Source organism: Lissotriton helveticus, chromosome 1_1 (assembly GCF_964261635.1).
Source record: "Lissotriton helveticus chromosome 1_1, aLisHel1.1, whole genome shotgun sequence".
In the NCBI taxonomy this organism is placed as follows: Eukaryota; Metazoa; Chordata; class Amphibia; order Caudata; family Salamandridae; genus Lissotriton; species Lissotriton helveticus.
Window position 1 is genome coordinate 1,910,854,321 of NC_136057.1, and position 17,079 is coordinate 1,910,871,399.

At 46.0% G+C, this 17,079-nt stretch overlaps 1 protein-coding gene across 3 annotated transcripts in view; it reads right to left on the reverse strand.

Annotated features, from left to right (window-relative positions):
• The window catches only part of LOC144754819 (uncharacterized), a 204,073-nt gene extending 190,739 nt beyond the window's left edge, over positions 1-13,334 (reverse strand). The window contains exons 1-2 of one of the 3 annotated variants that reach the window (XM_078643072.1): positions 13,158-13,334; positions 2,598-2,642 (exon numbers count right to left, since the gene is read on the reverse strand). The gene's annotated coding sequence lies outside the window, so the exon portion shown is untranslated. Of the gene's footprint in view, positions 1-2,597; positions 2,643-8,659; positions 9,374-13,157 lie in introns of those variants that run through there. The other 2 variants (XR_013594773.1, XM_078643065.1) reach the window with 2 other exon arrangements.
• Between the last annotated feature and the right edge of the window lie 3,745 nt (positions 13,335-17,079).

A 17,079-nucleotide genomic window follows, 5' to 3' on the forward strand; every position in this document is an offset into this window, starting at 1 on the left:
ACCTTTAAATGTCCGCAGAAACATGTCGACCAGATAACCCAGTCAGAAGTTATTTGTTTGAACCATTTGACTTTTTTGCACTCTATTGTTTTTATTGTTGGAAGTGCACGACTCCAGAATAAAGGTATATTGCGTACACTATCCAATTTTATCACAAGCACATTTCTTTATTACTTTTTACAAATCACATATGCACTGCTTTCAGTTACGAACAAACAACATCCACCAAACATCTTGTATGGTAACACCACCAAGACTAACCATCTCCTAGTAACATCCGTGAAGATGGCAAAAAACGGACTACCTACTGTGAAGTAGACCAAATGATGTACTGGGTGGTACAGAACGAGTAACTGATGGACATTTTTTCACAAAGGGTAAATGTCCAGTAGTCTGCTTAAACTTGGAAGCATACACATAGTCATCTTCACACACATACATAGCCTTCCGATCGCCTAAGACCCACAGTTACTCTTTGTGTTTCCTATAGCTTGTCAGGGGGATTGTAACTGTGCTGTGGTCGTTAAACATTCCCTCGGACTCTCCACCTAATTTTTGTGTTTGTTGTAGATCTTTCAGTCTAGCCACATCCTCCACCACTCCAACTCTAGGAACACTTGCCTGTTCCACTAGAACAAGGCTGCCTATTATAGACTTCTGAAACTTAACAAAAGGCATCTTTGACTCAGGACAAGAATTCTGGAACACAACAAAAGCATTAAAGGTTGCCAAGTGGAAAAGATGAATAGCCAACTTCTTACACCAAATGTAAGCCTTACGAAGAGCTGCATAAGGTTCCAACCTCTGATCTACTCTGTCAACACCACCCACGTGCCTATCTAATAGTCTAAAATGCACACAGGTTTTTGCACTTCATCAGCCTGACCCCAAACAGGCACAGGTGCAGTGCTTTCATCATGGATGGTAGTCAGCATGTACACATCTCTCCTGTCTGAAAACTTCACAGCTAGAAGCTCCTCACATCGCAATGCACTAGACTGTCCCCGCACAAGCCTTTTGCAAACAAGTTCTTTTGGGAAACCTTTACGGTTACAGCGCATTGTGCCACAAGCAACAGTGCCCACTTTGGCCAATTCCTTGAACAACCGCAGACCAGTGTTGAAGTTATCTACATACAAAAGTGGAAGGACAACCAGGGGGGTTAATGCTGGACTCCTTACCGGTGTACACCCTGAAATTAAAGACATATCCAGTCCCACTGTTACACAGCATATACAGTTTAATTCCATAGCGTGCCCTCTTACTAGGAATGTATTGCCTAAAAACCAAACGACCCTTGAACAACACCAAAGACTCATCCACTGCAATTTCTTTACCAGGAGCATAGATCTCAGAAAAATGAACAACAAAGTGATCAAGGACAGGCCGAATCTTAAAAAGATGGTCACAATCAGGGTGATCTCCTGGCAACGCTAAACCATTATCAACAAAATGCATCATCCGAAGCAGAAGCAAATACCAATCACGACTCACGACTGCAGGAAATATAGCCGTTGCCATCAAGGGACTAGTGGACCAATATGAAGACATTGATGGCCATCAAAAAAGTTAATCCCAAAAACTTCTTCATCTCTTCAACATTTGTGGGAGTCCACCGGGTAGCTCTAGAATGGGGCTTAAGGCTGGCAATGTTGTCCCGCAAAAACTGTTCTGCATACAAATTAGTCTGCTCTACAATCTCTGCCAAAAACACATCGTTCATAAAGAACTGAAAAAAATTTACCGGCAAAAAATTATCAGTATTCACTCTACACCCTGGAACACCAGTAAAGTCTAGCAATGCCGGCTGCACCATGCCAGGGGCAATCCAGAGGCCATCCCTATCAACAGGAAGTGCAGCCGCCCCAGCCTGCAGCCCAGATGCCTCTTGCCGCACTACACCAACGGGAAGCCTACCAGCCTCAGATGCTTCTTGCTGCACTACACCAACGGGAAACCTAGCAGGCCCAGATGCCTCTTGCCGCACTACACCAATGGGAAGCCTATCAGCCCCAGATGCCGCTTGCCGCACTCCACCACCAGGAAGCCTATCAGCCCCAGATGCCTCTTGCCGCACTACAACACCAGGAAGCCTAGCAGAACCAGATACATCTTGCCGTACCACAGCAATGTGAAGCCTTTTGGGCGCAGCCTGCAGCCCAGATGCGTCTTGCCGATGTATACCAAAGGGAAACCTTGCGGCCCTAAGCTGCAGCCCAGGTGCCTCTTGGCCCACTACCGGCACATCAAGGTCCTCCTCTAACACAGGCATTTCATCATCACTAGAAGAAGCTTCATCATCCGATGATTCCATGCGAAGAGAAAACTCACTGCCTGAATCTTCCCCTCCTACCTCTGGCTCCGAATCGGAGTCAGTCTCTGAACCAAGGTCAGAGGTAGACTCAAAAAGCATACCAACAACCTGCTGAGCAGTAATCCTGCTACTAGCCATTATCCTTACTAAGAAAGAAGACTACACAAACAAGTCAACAGCAACCAACACTGTGCAAAGTAAGTAGTAAACAAGGTAAGGCTTTAACACAAAGATCTATACACTCCAAAACAATAAAACTCTTACCAAAGATAGCTACACTCACCAGCACCAATTCTGCTGAGACACAGCAAAAAGCAATGATATCCCACTAGAAAGAAAAAGAAAATACACATTAGACAACAAAGTACACATCAAGCACTAATGCAAAAAAGATTTTGACAATCAAAACACAGAGCCAAACAAACTGCTATTACTACACCTTTTACAAAAACACATTCATCTAGGGAAAGTAGTACAAAATACATTCACTTACCAAGCGCATGCAACTACACAAGCTGCAAAACCAACAGTAACAGAACCGCAACCTACAACAATTCAAACAGCAAAAGCCTTGAACCAGAATAAAATAGAGACATAAAAAAATTACTATTACATTTCACAAACAATGTAACAATTAAAAATATAACACACAAATCCGCCACCCAAATGGACATTCGGCCAGATGGGCCTTCAAATAGAGCTGAGACCAATAGGGACCAGGGGCCAGATGTAGGAGCCCTAATACCGGTCGGTAACGGCCGAATTCGGCCGTTACCGACCAGTATTTGGGTTTTGAGATGTAGGTGGGTCGGATTTTACAGAATTGGTATATTTACTGAATCGGTAAATTTAACACTTCGGTATTTTACCGAATCGGTAAACATACCGATTCTGTAAATCCAAATGTAGCTGACACTCCTAAGAGGGCCACAGGCCCTTAAGAGTCGGTATTTTACCACCCAATCCTATTGGGTGGTAAAATACCGAATTCAGGTGTGCATGCACATCTGTGCATGCACACCTGTGCAATGTGACACACAGACATGCCCTTAGGGCATGTATGTGTGCCACATGTCACACAAGCCTGTACTTGGGGTTCTAGAGGGTGTCAAAGTGACACCCCCTGCACCCTTGCAGGATTCGGTATTTACCGATTCTGTAAATACCGAATCTGTATTTCCCATTGATTCCTATGGGCTTCAAGGCCCATAGGAATCAATGTGAAATACCGATTCGGTATTTACAGAATCGGTAAATACCGAATCTTACCGATTCGGTAATTAGGAAATAAGGATTACCTACATATGCCTCCTTCCTATTTACCTACTCTTAAATACCGAATCGGTATGATTCGGTATTTAGGAGTTGGTAAATAGGAATTACCTACATCTGGCCCTAGGTGAGGTTTTCCATCAAGACACTGGTTATATTTTTGGATGTTTTTCTCTGCCTGCCCCCTTTGGTGCCAGTCGGTCTTTTTGTCCTTACTGTACCCCCCTCACACGGGGGCAGTAAGGACAAAAAAAAAAAAGAAACGACTGGCACCAAGGGAGGCGGGCAGTAAAAAACATCCAAAAATATAACCACCTTTGGAAGCGAGCCTTGCGCAAGGGCTCACTTCCACACACTACAAAACACAATCCCTAGGGCCTAGTGGGCCAGAAAGACCAATAAACAGAAACAAAAATGGGCCAATTCGCCCGGGGGGGGGGGGGGGTGGGGGGGGGCAGAAAAACATTCCTAAAAAATTTCCCCTCTAGGAAATGAACCATGCCCAAGGGGTCGCAGCCTTTACAAACATAATGGCCTCAAAACAATCCCTGAAGCCTAGTGGCATTTTCTGCCCCCCCTCCCTCGGGGGCAAAACAACCAAACATACGGACCTATTTGCCGCCGGGGGGGGGGCAGAAAATGAAAATATATATGTGGTCCTCCACCTGGAAGCGACCCTTGCCCAAGGGGTCGCTTCCATCCAATTGAAATTGTCAAAACAAAAATCCCTGGTGCCTAGTGGCGTTTTTCTGCCCCCCCCCAGGGGGCAAAAAGGCTGGAAAAAATGGGCCTATTTGCCCCCAGTGGGGGCAGAAAATGTAAATCTAAATTTGCCCCCCACCTGGAAGTGACCCTTGCCCAAGGGGTCACTTACTACATTTCTACAGTGAAATCCCTGGTGCTAGTGGCGATTTTCTGCCCGATGGGGGGGGCAGAAAATCAAAGACATAATTGGCCCCCACCTGGAAGTGACCCTTGCCCAAGGGGTCGCTTCCTACAATCTAAATTTAAATCCCTGGTGCTAGTGGGGGCATTTCTGCCGCACGATCGCGACGCTGTGTGCGATCGTGAGGCAGAAATGCCCTGCAAAGAGACATCAGGGGAGAGGAAAATCTCTTTCCTCTCCCCTGATACCTCCTTGCGGCCCCAAACCCCACCCAGAAACGCAAACACCAACCTTTGTCCTCAACGCTCAGGAAGCAAATGGCTTCCCGAGCGTGGGGGACACCCTGATGATGTCACGGGATTCCCATGGGGGGGCGGGGGTGGCAGTGGAAGCTCTTCCGCTGCCTTCCCCATACCTGTGGCCGAAATCGGACACCCTCGGGGGGAGCGCCAGCACTTCCCCGAGAGAGGGGCTCATGACGAGCTGGACTCGTTATCAGCACACGACCAGTGTGTGCCATGACAAGTCCAGCTCATCATCAGCAGGGAAGGGGTTAAGGATGGGCCTAGATGACATTTTCAAGCAGCATGGAGTCAATAAGATTCCTCGATTGGAGCACATCAAACGCAGCTTAATTGAGATCGGATGTGAAAACCTTTTGGTACATCCAGAATCTGCTTGTATGGCATCTAAGCCCATGCTACAAGGGATGTATTGGAGACACCTAGACGAAGGGCTTCATAGTCTTGGGAGCGTGGGCTCCTTGATCTCCGGTTTTTAGAGTTGAAGGATGCTCACTCACTGGAAGAGTACATGGGTGTTATCGAGCCCCTGCTGCTAGACTTTGTATATAGAATTTCGATTGTGGACTCTACCACTTCGGCCATTTATGGCAAAATGGCAGCATTCCCTTACTAAGGTGGAGTTGAGCTGCACATTTTGCTTTGGGACTAGTGAAACCTTAAAGCATATATTGTTCTCCTTCCCTCAGTATCATGCACACAGGTGGTCTTGGATTTTGCTGTTATGCCGTAGCATGCGGGTTAGGGGCCCTAGATCCACATTAATGATATTAAGAACAAATACAGCCCACTAAATAGTCTTTGCCGTCTACCAGTTTTTACTAAACATGTGGAGGCATAGACTGAAATGTGTTGCTTCCCCACCAGCAGGTTAGATTGGGGGACTTGTATTTTTCTCCTTTGTGTAATATGTGAGTGGCTGATATTGTATGAGTGACAATTTGATTTTATAAGGTATTTGGGTATCGGCTATTGCCTGTTCTTATCTATGTATGTTATGTTAAAAAGGTTTCTAAAGCGCTTGAATACCCATGGGTGTCTTGGCGCTATTTGAATGGCAGTCAGGTGAGGGTATTAGCTGCTTAGAAATAACTAGGCACCTAAAAATTGAAAAGCCAGGGTTTTATTAGCTTCCTGAAACCCAGCAATGTTGGAGCTGCCTTGAAGTTTATCAGTAAATTGTTCCACAGGACAGGGGCTTCGGTGGTAAAACAACTGCCTCACCATTTTAATCTCTTAAACCTGGAACAGGGCATGCCAAGTTATTTTTGGATTGAAGTTCTCTATTTGGAACATACCATGAGAGAGATTTTTTTAAATAACAGGGACCTACATCATGCAACGCTTTGAAAATAAGGCATAATGCCTTAAATTTAATACGGTTAGGTACCGTCAGCCAATGCAGTTCCTTGATGGCCGATGAAACTAAGTGGAATTTGGGCAGGTTGAAGACAAGCCTAACTGCTGCATTCTGCACACTCTGAAGTTTCTTCATATGTTGTTTTTGAAGTATGGCAAAAAGACTGTTACAGTAGTCCAATTTCGCTTTAACAGCTGCCCAGCAAGTAGTGGGCAGCTGCACCATTTAGGTTCTTCTTTATTTCAGGGGACATGTCTTTTTACTCCAGGAGTGAGACACACTCCTTTTTCCCATCCCTACCTAGGCCTGCACAGCTGCACAGCACTCAGTGCCAGCTACAACATTTAGGCCCTTCATTGAAGATTCCCAGCTGCCCAGCAAGTAGTGGCAGCTGCCACGTTTAGGTTTGCGCCAAGTGCGTCCCGTGACCGTCGCTGAATTGACAGCGCGCCCTGACTTTTTGGACAGAGGGCATTTGAGCCCCTTATAGATGGCCAGTTGGCCCAGGGGACTATTAGGTTTCTGTACTTTTTATATATGTGCTAGGATATGTAATGTTTGTAGTGTGATTTATGCACCTTGATTTATGCTTATAGATGTGCTTTAATGCTTACTAGGTTTTCCTACTGTCTTATGTTTTCTACTGTGGTCTAGGTTTGATTTATTCCCTACTGCAGGTTATGTTACTTTGGGCCATATGTATGAAGCAAATTTTCTGTCGCAAACGCTGCGAATCGGTAATAATAGCGTTTGCGACAGAAAATTAGCAATTTCCAATGTATGAAGGAGAAAATGCTCGCAAAACAAGGAATCGCTATTTAGCGAGTTCCAAACATTGCGAGAGCCTGAAATATGCGGATTCCAGAGCGATTACCAAATTTGCGATGAAACCAGTTAGCGATAATCGCAAATCTGGAAATCGCAAATAAGGATTCGCAATGATATGTATCAAATATTCGCAAATTGCGAATTGACGAAAATCGCATTTTAAGGAATCGCAATTACCACCAAGTGGGAGCAGGTGGTAACCAGGTGCAAAGTATTTAAGGAAGCCCACAATGCAACACACTCTTTTCCACAATGTCTGGGCTCTACGTGATAGCGAGGAGGCGAAGACTGAGAGCTGTGGCGCAGAGGAGGAGACGGCAGGAGAGGATATTCCGTGCGCGCACCACCATCTACCAGCGCACTGAGGAGGACATCTACACCCACTACAGACTGGAGGAAGAGAGCATACTTGATTTAATAGAAGAACTCAGACCCTATCTAGAACACCCCACCCGCAGGACACAAGCCATACCCACACACATCCAGGTCCTGTGTTCACTACACCTGCTGGCCTCAGGTAGTTTTCAGGGGGTTATAGCCACAGCAGGAGGGGTGTCACAAAGTGCCCTGTTGCGCTTCTTCCATGCGTTCCTCGAAGCCATGACACATAGGATGCAACACCACATACACTTCCCCAGTACCCCACAGGAACTAGCACAGACCAAGCAGGACTTTTACAACATTGCCCAATTCCCCCACGTCATAGGATGCATCGATGGGACACATGTTGCAATATCCCCCCCCTCAAACGGAGAGTACGTATACAGGAACAGGAAATGCTACCACTCACTTAATATACAGGTAGTGTGTGATGCCAAAAACATCATCACTGACATAGTGGCAAAGTATCCGGAAAGCACACATGACGCCTTTATCTTCCGTCACAGTGGGCTATACCGTAGACTCTCAAGAGGGGATTTTGGTGAGGGATACCTACTAGGTAAATGCTCACATACACAGGCCACATTTCCACTGACTAGCATGTTCATTACAGTGACTAACCGTTAACATTTCCAACCCCAGGTGACAGTGCTTATGCAGTCCGGGATTTCATCCTGACACCCTACCTCAATCCTGCTACTGCTGGGGAGCGGCGCTACAACCGGTCACACATTTCAACAAGAGGCACCATCGAGAGAACCTTTGGCATATTGAAGAGCAGATTCAGGTGCATTCATAAAAGTGGAGGAGCTCTCCAATACAGCCCCGAAACGTGCTGCAAAATTGTTGTAGCTTGTGCCATGCTGCACAACATCGCTACCAGGAAAGGGACACCACTGGAGTTGAGCGATTCTGAATCCTCCGACGTGGAGGGACCTGTACGCATGGAAGCTAGCGTAGCTGGCGTAGTTGGCGCTGCAGCTGGGCGACAGAGGCGTGATGAGATCATGCGCAACTACTTCTAGGTGAGTAATAATGACACAATGACAACTTCAATCTTTGCAAATGTGTTTTAATTGCTACAGCAACAATGCCACACATCCTCATAGGCAAGTTCAAACACTCCCAATGTAATGCACATGTTCAATTCACAGTGCAACTATTTAACAGGAATGACTGCAAAGTCAACACTGTAGTTGTCCATATTTTGCCCCTGTAAGTCATTGTTATTTGGCTGCACATCCTATTGGTATGTAGCAGGCCTGTTGCTCCTGCCACTACGGCGCCTCTCAACAGTGGGTGGTGGGGTGGTGGAGCTCTGCACTGACTGGGAGTCCTCCTCACTTGGAGTCAGCACTCCTGGTCCTGTGGTACGTAGGGCACGCAGTTCATCCAGGGCAGAAGTGGACTGCACAACGACAGTGGCGATGTCCTGAATGCCGTGAGAGAACTCACGCTGGGTTTCAATGGTACGCCTGGACAGAATATTGGTTGATGAGGCCAGGCGGTTGATTGCACGCGTGTAGCGGTCCATACGGGCTACCTCTTTGCGCCTAGCAGCGCGTTCTGCACGCAACTCCACAGTGAGCTCTTGCACAGCACCCCTCATTTCTTCACGCATGCCCCTGAACCCTGCCCTCATCTCACGCTGCATCGCCTTCATGTGTTTGGCTTGTAGGCACTGTACTTGGAGCATGTGCAATTCCAGCCCTACAAAAACCGATTCTTCCTGCTGATCAATTGAGCTGCTGCCCATGCGGGGTCTACGGCTGCCTGTGACCTGTGGATCCTGGCTGTGTTGTGGCCTTGACTCCTGCTGCTGAGAAACTAAGGCATCAGACTGCACAATGTTATTGTTGTCCTCATCATCGTCCTCCATGACTGCCAATGGCCTCATGATCTTCCTCCTGTGTCCCTTTGGTGGAATGACAGGGCTGTCCTCCCCATCTGTGTCCTGCACCTGGCTAGTGTCTCCTGAGGCTGGGGTCCTGTGTCTCTTCCACTGCCTGTGGGCTTATTAGTTGCAGGTGCTGTGGATAGAACAGCACACATTATTTTTATTTGCTAATGTATGATGTGAAAATAAAATATTTCAGTTTTCCCTTACTTTACCTTTGTTATTCCCCTTTCCTGACCAAATCGCCTTCTTCATACATAAGTTTATTTCCTAATGCAAGTAATGTTTAGGAGTTGTGGTCTACTGGATTTAGGCATATGAGGTTGGCGCAGAATAGAGTTCTCGCCTTATGTGCTACTGTGCCTGTTCTTTGATGTAATTATGTACGTGAGGAGCTGGTATGCTCGATGGGGCTGCAGAACGGGAGGGCTCCCTGATTAATGCAGAATGACTCTGGGGACACCATGCCAGACTTGCCATTCACCCCCTCTGAAGACATGCGGACACTGGCCCTGTCCTCCTGCCGCTTCACGGCATAGATTACACCCCCTATGCTTTGTGAATTTTGAGGATCGAATGAACTTGACACCAAGGTCTCAACCCCCCTGCCTGACCTCAAGTTGGCAGCCTCAGTTGGTCTCTCCACAATGCTCTAATGCTCCCGGACAATGGAACTGGTCAGCGTTTTGAGCTTAACCACATCCCTCACCTGACCTTGATCCTGCTCTCCCTCCTGGACATGCACTCTGAACCTTCCCTCGATCATAGAGACCTTGCTATTTGACCAATGTCCGGTGGAGCTACCAGTTAGCTGAAGAGGAGCTGGGTAGTGGATTCCCCCTTGGCCATCACCTACCCAGCCGGATTTTGGGCAGACCTTCCTTTGTCTCTCTGAAGTTTCCCCCTCCTACCCTTTCACCCCACCCCCTTCTCCCTCTACGCTCCCTTCTTCTCGCCCTCTTCCCCTTTAATATTTTTCAGTTGAGACCAAGCCTTTTGACCGATGCCCGGTGGAGCTACCTGATAGCTGAAGAGGAGATGGGCCGAGGATTCCCCCTCGCCGTCACCTATTCAGCCGGACCTTGGACAAACTTTCCCTTCGTCTATACCTATACACTACCCCTTTTGTCCTTACCCCCTTTCCATTCCTCACCCCATTTTCCTTTTCTTCTATGCTCCTAAAAAGTTTTTTCTGGTATCTTTTGTAACTATTTTCCCCTTCTCTCTATGTCCTGTCTTCCTCCTACCCATTTACCCTATCCCCTTACCCTTCCTGCTCCATTCACCTTGTCCCTTATGTTCTTTAATTTTTTTTTGATACTTATGTAACTTTTAACTGATGTAATTTGCTACATTATTGTCCCTCATGTAAAACGCTCTGATTCCATTGGGTCTAGCCAGGGCTATATAATAACTCATTAATTAAATTTTTTCCCATTTAGTACTCTTCCTCCCTTTGTCTACCTCCCTAGCTCCTAGCTCCTATCCACTCTCCCATGAATCTCTCACCTTGCCTGCTAGTCTGCCTAGCCCCCTGTCCATTGTGCCCTTTGACTAAGCACTCCTTCTCCCCTTATTGGGGAAAGATCCAATATTTATAATCTGGAGTCTCAGAGTACCCGCTGAGAGAGTCCACTGCGCCAAGGGAGCCACTCACAGCTGAGGTATGGTATGGCATCCCTTGCCAAAGCACACCCTCTCCCCTTTTTGGGGAAGGATCCAGTTTGTAGGCCTTGGAGTTGCAGAGACCCCTCTGAGAGAGTCCACTGCGTAAAGGGAGACTCCCGCAACAGAGATAGGGAAGTGTTACCACTTCCCCAGGGATCACAGCTTACTGGACTTTGGACGATGCTTTGACTCGTCTACCGGTTTGTGTCCCCGTCGCCCTTCCCCTCCTCTTTCCATGCGATGTCCTTCATCCTCCCCTCCTCTTTCCCACCTTCATTACCTGTCTACTTCCCCAGCTCCTTCCCCCCTCCCCTGAATCTTTCCCCTTGCTTGCTTTTCCCCTTTCGTATTTGTGCTTATTGTTTATCTTAACCTTACAAGTAACTATGTTGCCATGCTGTAATATCTGTGTAAGCTTTGTAACGATGTAACCTGTAACTATGATCTGATGCTCATGTAAAGCGCTCTGATACCTCCGGGTCTAGCCAGCACTATATAAAACCTTTAAAATAAATTTAAAAAAATAAACTTTAACCTTTTCCATAAGAGATTCAACATTGGTCACAGAATGTATCCATTTCCCCATCCATCCTGGTCTAAAGCACGTATTAGCCTTCCTTCCACATTAAGTTCAAAAGGAGAAACCTTAGTGGACGAATAAGGTGTGGTCCTATAAAACCAAAGCATACTTTCAAGTGTATTAAAAACACCATGCTTCTGCAACACCCGCCGCCTACACCCTCTCATCCATACCAGCACCAATGGCAGCTGGCGATCGGCATGGACATTGAGCCCTCGTAGTGGGATAGACTTTGGCGAGATATCCCCAAGATATACCGGAGCATCCCGCAGAGGGAAAATGCCTACAAGCTTTTGACTCTGTGGTACTATACGCCTCAGTGACTTCATAGGATGTTTCCCACTTCCTCTCCCCTGTGCTGGAGGTGTCAGTCTGCATCTGGGGATTTTATCCATGTCTGTTGGGCGTGCCCAATATTGACAGTTTTTTGGAAGGAGGTCCTTAGCCACATCAGGGGGTGCTGGGGTTTCCCTTGCCTGAAGCCACGAGCACGATCTTACTTGGCATCAAACCTGCCAGTCTTAAGGCACTCACCCGCAGTGACTGGATCCTGACGCTCCAGATGCTGGGAGCGGCTAAGCAGCTCATAGCCCTATACTGGAAGAGAACTGAAGCCCCCCCCAATTGCAGCCTGGTTTGTTCGGCTCTGGCATGTCATAACGATGGAGCTTTTCACAGCGCGATTGCAAGCACGTGACATGTGTTTTAAGGCAGTCTGGCAACCCCAAGTCCAATACCTTTGCTCTATAAAACATGCGCGCCACATGCCTACCAGGCTCAGAACGCTGCGTCTCTTTGAAGATGCCATTGCTCCTCCTGACCCCGGTAGACTGATCCCTTAGACACCCCCTGCGGTGTGGGCGTTGCCTTGGGCCTTTCCCTGTTGCTTCCCCCTTAGCGCACGCTATCTTTGCTTTTGCTGTACTCTCCTCTTCTCTCATCTCTAGTGACCTCCTCCCCCCCCTTTTTTTCCCTTTTCTCTGATTCTTGGCTACTCCTATGGCTACTGAGCCCCGTTGGGCTGCCTTTAAATGTTGGGCTAGTTGCCCGTCACTACTTGTCAATGATCTTAGGGATTCCGGGTTGTCTGCACGTCCGAAAATACAGCAGCTTGCATCTTGTCACGCGGCCCGCCCCAGTGGGGTTGTAGGCTAGACGCTGTGCAAAACTTTGCTTTTCTGTGTAGGCCCTAAGGCCCCAACGCTGATTTATTTCGCGGCCGGCCCTGTTTAGGGTTGTAGGCTTAACGCTGTGTTTTAACAAATCTGCAACAAGTGTTATCGCCTGAAAATAAAATAGACTTGAATATAAAAAACATCATGCTTACCATTCATAGCCCACTTGACACACTCCCCCACGACTCTATTCATTCTCTCCAAAAGACCATTGGTCTGTGGATGATATAAAGAGCTCTTAAGATGTTTGACTCCACTGGAGATCAGAAAAGACTCAAATTCTTCGCTTATAACTTGAGTTCCATTGTCCGAAACTAGAAACTGTGGAAACCTTCCCTCAAAAACACATCTTTAAGAAACCTGATAACACTAGAAGAACTGGCATCCTTGACAACTTTAATCTCCGGCCATTTTGATGAATAATCCATCAAAACGAAAATGTATTTCATTCCCAAAGGTAAAACTTCATAGGGCCCCATAATGTCAATTCCTACCTTGACCCATGGACTGGATGGACACTCAATGGGTGATAGAGGAGGAGTAGCAACCTTGAATGTTTTCTCTGATGAGCAGCACACAGGACAATTTTCGACTAACGTGCTAATCTCGCCATCCATACTGGGCCACCAGAAATCTTGACGGACACGTCGTTTGGTGAGAGTGATGCCCAAATGTCCCTCATGAGCTTCTTTGATAATAGTAGGTCTAAGGGAGTGAGGTGGAATGAGTTTATCACATCTCATAAGTGAACCATCTTCCAATGATATTTCCGATTCAACTTTCCAATATGGCTGTAACATGGTCAACAACATTTTTTCTCTTGGCCATCCATCCCTGACTAACACACACACTTGTTGAAGAAGACTGTTGTCTAAAAGTGCTGCCCTCCAATCTCCTTCAGTCCCAACCGCAAGAACAGAAATATCTAAAGCAGCAACAAAACAGTCGTCAGCATCTTCTTCATTTAAATTTTGGAAACTGGTGCCTTCGTTAAACCCACTGCTCTGAGGTAAACTTGAAATGAAATCTGCTCTAGTGTTTTTTCCCCCCGGCAATGTGTGATACATCAAACTGATATTGAAGCAGTTTGCTAATCATCCTGGTACTTGTTGGGGTGCAGCACTTACTGGGACCGGAAGTTAATATGGAAACAAGTGGCTTATGGTCAGTGATCAAATTGAAACGTCTTTCCCATACATAAGGATGATATTTTTCAATGGCCCATAAACAAGAAAGTAATTCCTTTTCAATCACTGAATATTGGACTTCTGCACTCCTCAGTACTCTGGAGGCAAAGGCAACCGTGTTCTCCCAACTCCCACTCTGTTGTGTGAGAATGGCTCCTAGGCCAACCTCACTCGCATCTACAGCTATACAGCAGGGTAAATCAGGGTCAAAAGGAGTAAGAGCATCACTTTCTTTTGAGGAACTCTTAACTTCATTAAAGGCACGATCACACTCTACAGACCAAACAAATTTGGAACCTCCCTTGAGTAAATTACTAATAGGCCTGACCATTGAGGCGTAATTGGGAATAAATCTCAAATAATATTCCAATAGACCGAATAGAGATTTAACACCAGTGTAGTCCTTGGGCACAGGGGCATTTAAAATGGCATCAACAAGACCTTGTCTAGGCTTGATTCCCTCATGTGATAGTAAATGACCAAGGTACTCAATTTCTTTACACAAAAACTTACACTTCTCAGTTTTGAGTACTACACCATTTTCCTTGACAATTTCGAGTACATTTCTAATAATAACATCATGCGAATCATTGTCTTTGGCATAGATAAGTACATCATCCTGAAAGACAAGAACCCCTTCAACTCCTCTCAACATGTTCTGCATAACCCTCTGGAACACCGACACAGCGGAGGCTAACCCATAAGGCATCCTCCGATAACTAAATGTTCCAAGAGGGGACACAAACGCTGTTAGAGAGGGAGAGTCGGTATGCAATTCTATCTGATGATATGCGCTAGCCATGTCGAGCTTGGAAAACACATGTGCACCCTTTATTCTGGTGAACAGATCGGTGATTCTAGGCAAAAGGGTGAGAATCTACCCAGATCTCTTTGTTAAGAGACCTGAGATCCACACACATACCTTTGTCTAATAAGCTTCTGAGCTCCTTATTGAGATCCTCCCTAATGCTGAATGGGACCCCTCTGAGTTTGTGCTTAACAGGGGTAGCACCATCCCTTACAATAATGTTGTGCCTAAACCCTGTAAACTTTCCAAGACCATCACCAAAAACAGAAGGAAACTCCGCTTTCCATTTAGTACACTCATCTTCACATGTAACCAGCATGACTTGCTCCTTCGTGCCTGGTTTTAATATCATGCCAAAAAGGCCCTGGCGAAACCACCCGAGGATGTTGTTGTTGAAGCCTTTGACAGCTACATAGATTTTACCCCTGATTATTCTCCCTTTGAACATAAGAACATTTTCAATGAAACCCAACAGCGCAATTTTACGTCCCTCGCACGAGACAGGTGAGCGATTGGGAGGAAACAACTCTCTCTCACCCCAAGCTTCAGAATTTTTTGGGGGGGTTATCATGGTAATCCTGGCAACAGAATTTACCAGTAATTGAAGTTTCTTATTTCCAACAAGAATCTCAACAATGGGGTCAACACATAATGAGGGATCACCAGTAAGAGGTATCGAACAAGAATTATTGGAAAAAGTGTCATCAAGAACAACTGACACAATTTCAGGTTCTGAATCATCGTCAGAGTCCATGACACATCCTACAGTTTTGAAAATAGATGATAATAAAAAATTGAAAAGGTTGAACTGTGGGTTCTGCAGTGTAGTCAAATCGTCGCCAAAAATCTGTAGTGAGCCACTCAACAGCAGTTAAGTAAAAGAGTGGTTTATTCATCAGAAAACTACACAGCTCATCATCTGCCAGGTACATCCAAGCCAGCCCCAGTCAGTTAGAGCCTCATAATTAAATCATCACATTCCAAGTGTCACAGGATGTTATGACATCACAACCTCAATGACAGCTATAGAGAAAATGATAATTGAATACAACATAGATTCATTAAATACAACACATATCTATGCAAAATTTTCCATGAAGGAACTAAGGTGAATGAACTTTCTTTTTGGAATGTTTTGTGCGGATTTGTCAAACGGCACTAAAGTTATTACTAAAACAAAAAAGACTCTTCCATGGGAAATTATGATCTAACTATAACTACAGATTGGTGACCACCTCTGTGTAACATATATATGAAAAAGTAAAATGTAAAATTAAACATTGAAAAACTCTCTGTACATGTGTACAAATTTGAAATTGGAGGCTAATAATTAAGGGCACGATTTGAGTCGAGGACAGGGTATTCAGTCACAAACGTGGTGGAGTATCCTGTCCCCCAAACCAATGGTCTGCCCACCCTATTTAGAATTAAGAGGACTGTCATCTTTCTGACGGTGATGCTTCTGTTGGATCAACCATCGCAAAGCTTACTCTGATGGTCCGACGGAGTAGGTGCCATAGGAGTAAGGACTTAAGACAACCTGCCCTATATAAAGCAGACGTCTGAAGTGTTTTTTCTATATGCCAGGAAACATCTAGTGGTACCAGTCAGACAAAAAAAATAATGGCCCCTAAATCCTGGGAGAAAATTTCCAGGGTTTGTGCGTCATTCATTTTTGTTCTTTCAGTAACAAACTCCTGCTTTAAGAAAGACTGTAGCAGCGAACCAAACTTGCAGTGCCTTCCAAGGAACCAAAGGAACTCCTATGATGGCGACTTCTCTGAAGACACTAAGATCACGAATGGGGTGGCGATGGTCTCTAAATCTAGGGACAGTAGGGTGGTGGAAGTAATGTCGTCCATCACTCTGATGGATGGCGGGCCGCCTGCTAAAGTCAAAATCAGGTTTTAAGCTGGTATTCCTACCATGATGCGTGGGATTCAGAAAAGGGGGTGGTGATGGACAGAGCATCTGAGTTAAACAGAACACTCCTACCCCTTTTTGAATCGTTTTGGCCACCACAAGTGTGGAAGGGTATGCTCAGATGTGAGTCCCTTGCTCACTGCACCATCAGGATTCAAGCAAGCTGGGCCGAAGATGGCTGTAATGCCAGAAACCGGTCCCCGGAAGCTTGTTTCCTTTCCAGTAAAGAATTGGCTTGGTAGTTTGGTCTGCCCTGTTCCCATGATGCACTGGGCCAGGGACAGACTAATTTGCATGTAGCCAGGTTCTGAACTGGGATGGTGCAGTGAGCTAAACAAACGGTGATGGATCAAGCCCTGATCTTTTGACTGGGTAGGAGTGTTCTGCTTAATTCAGATACTGTGTCCATCACCACCCCCCTTTATGATGCGTGGGTACAGCATGTGGAATAAAGTATGGGCGATTGATGGCCTCAATTGAAGTACTCTATGTGCTGAC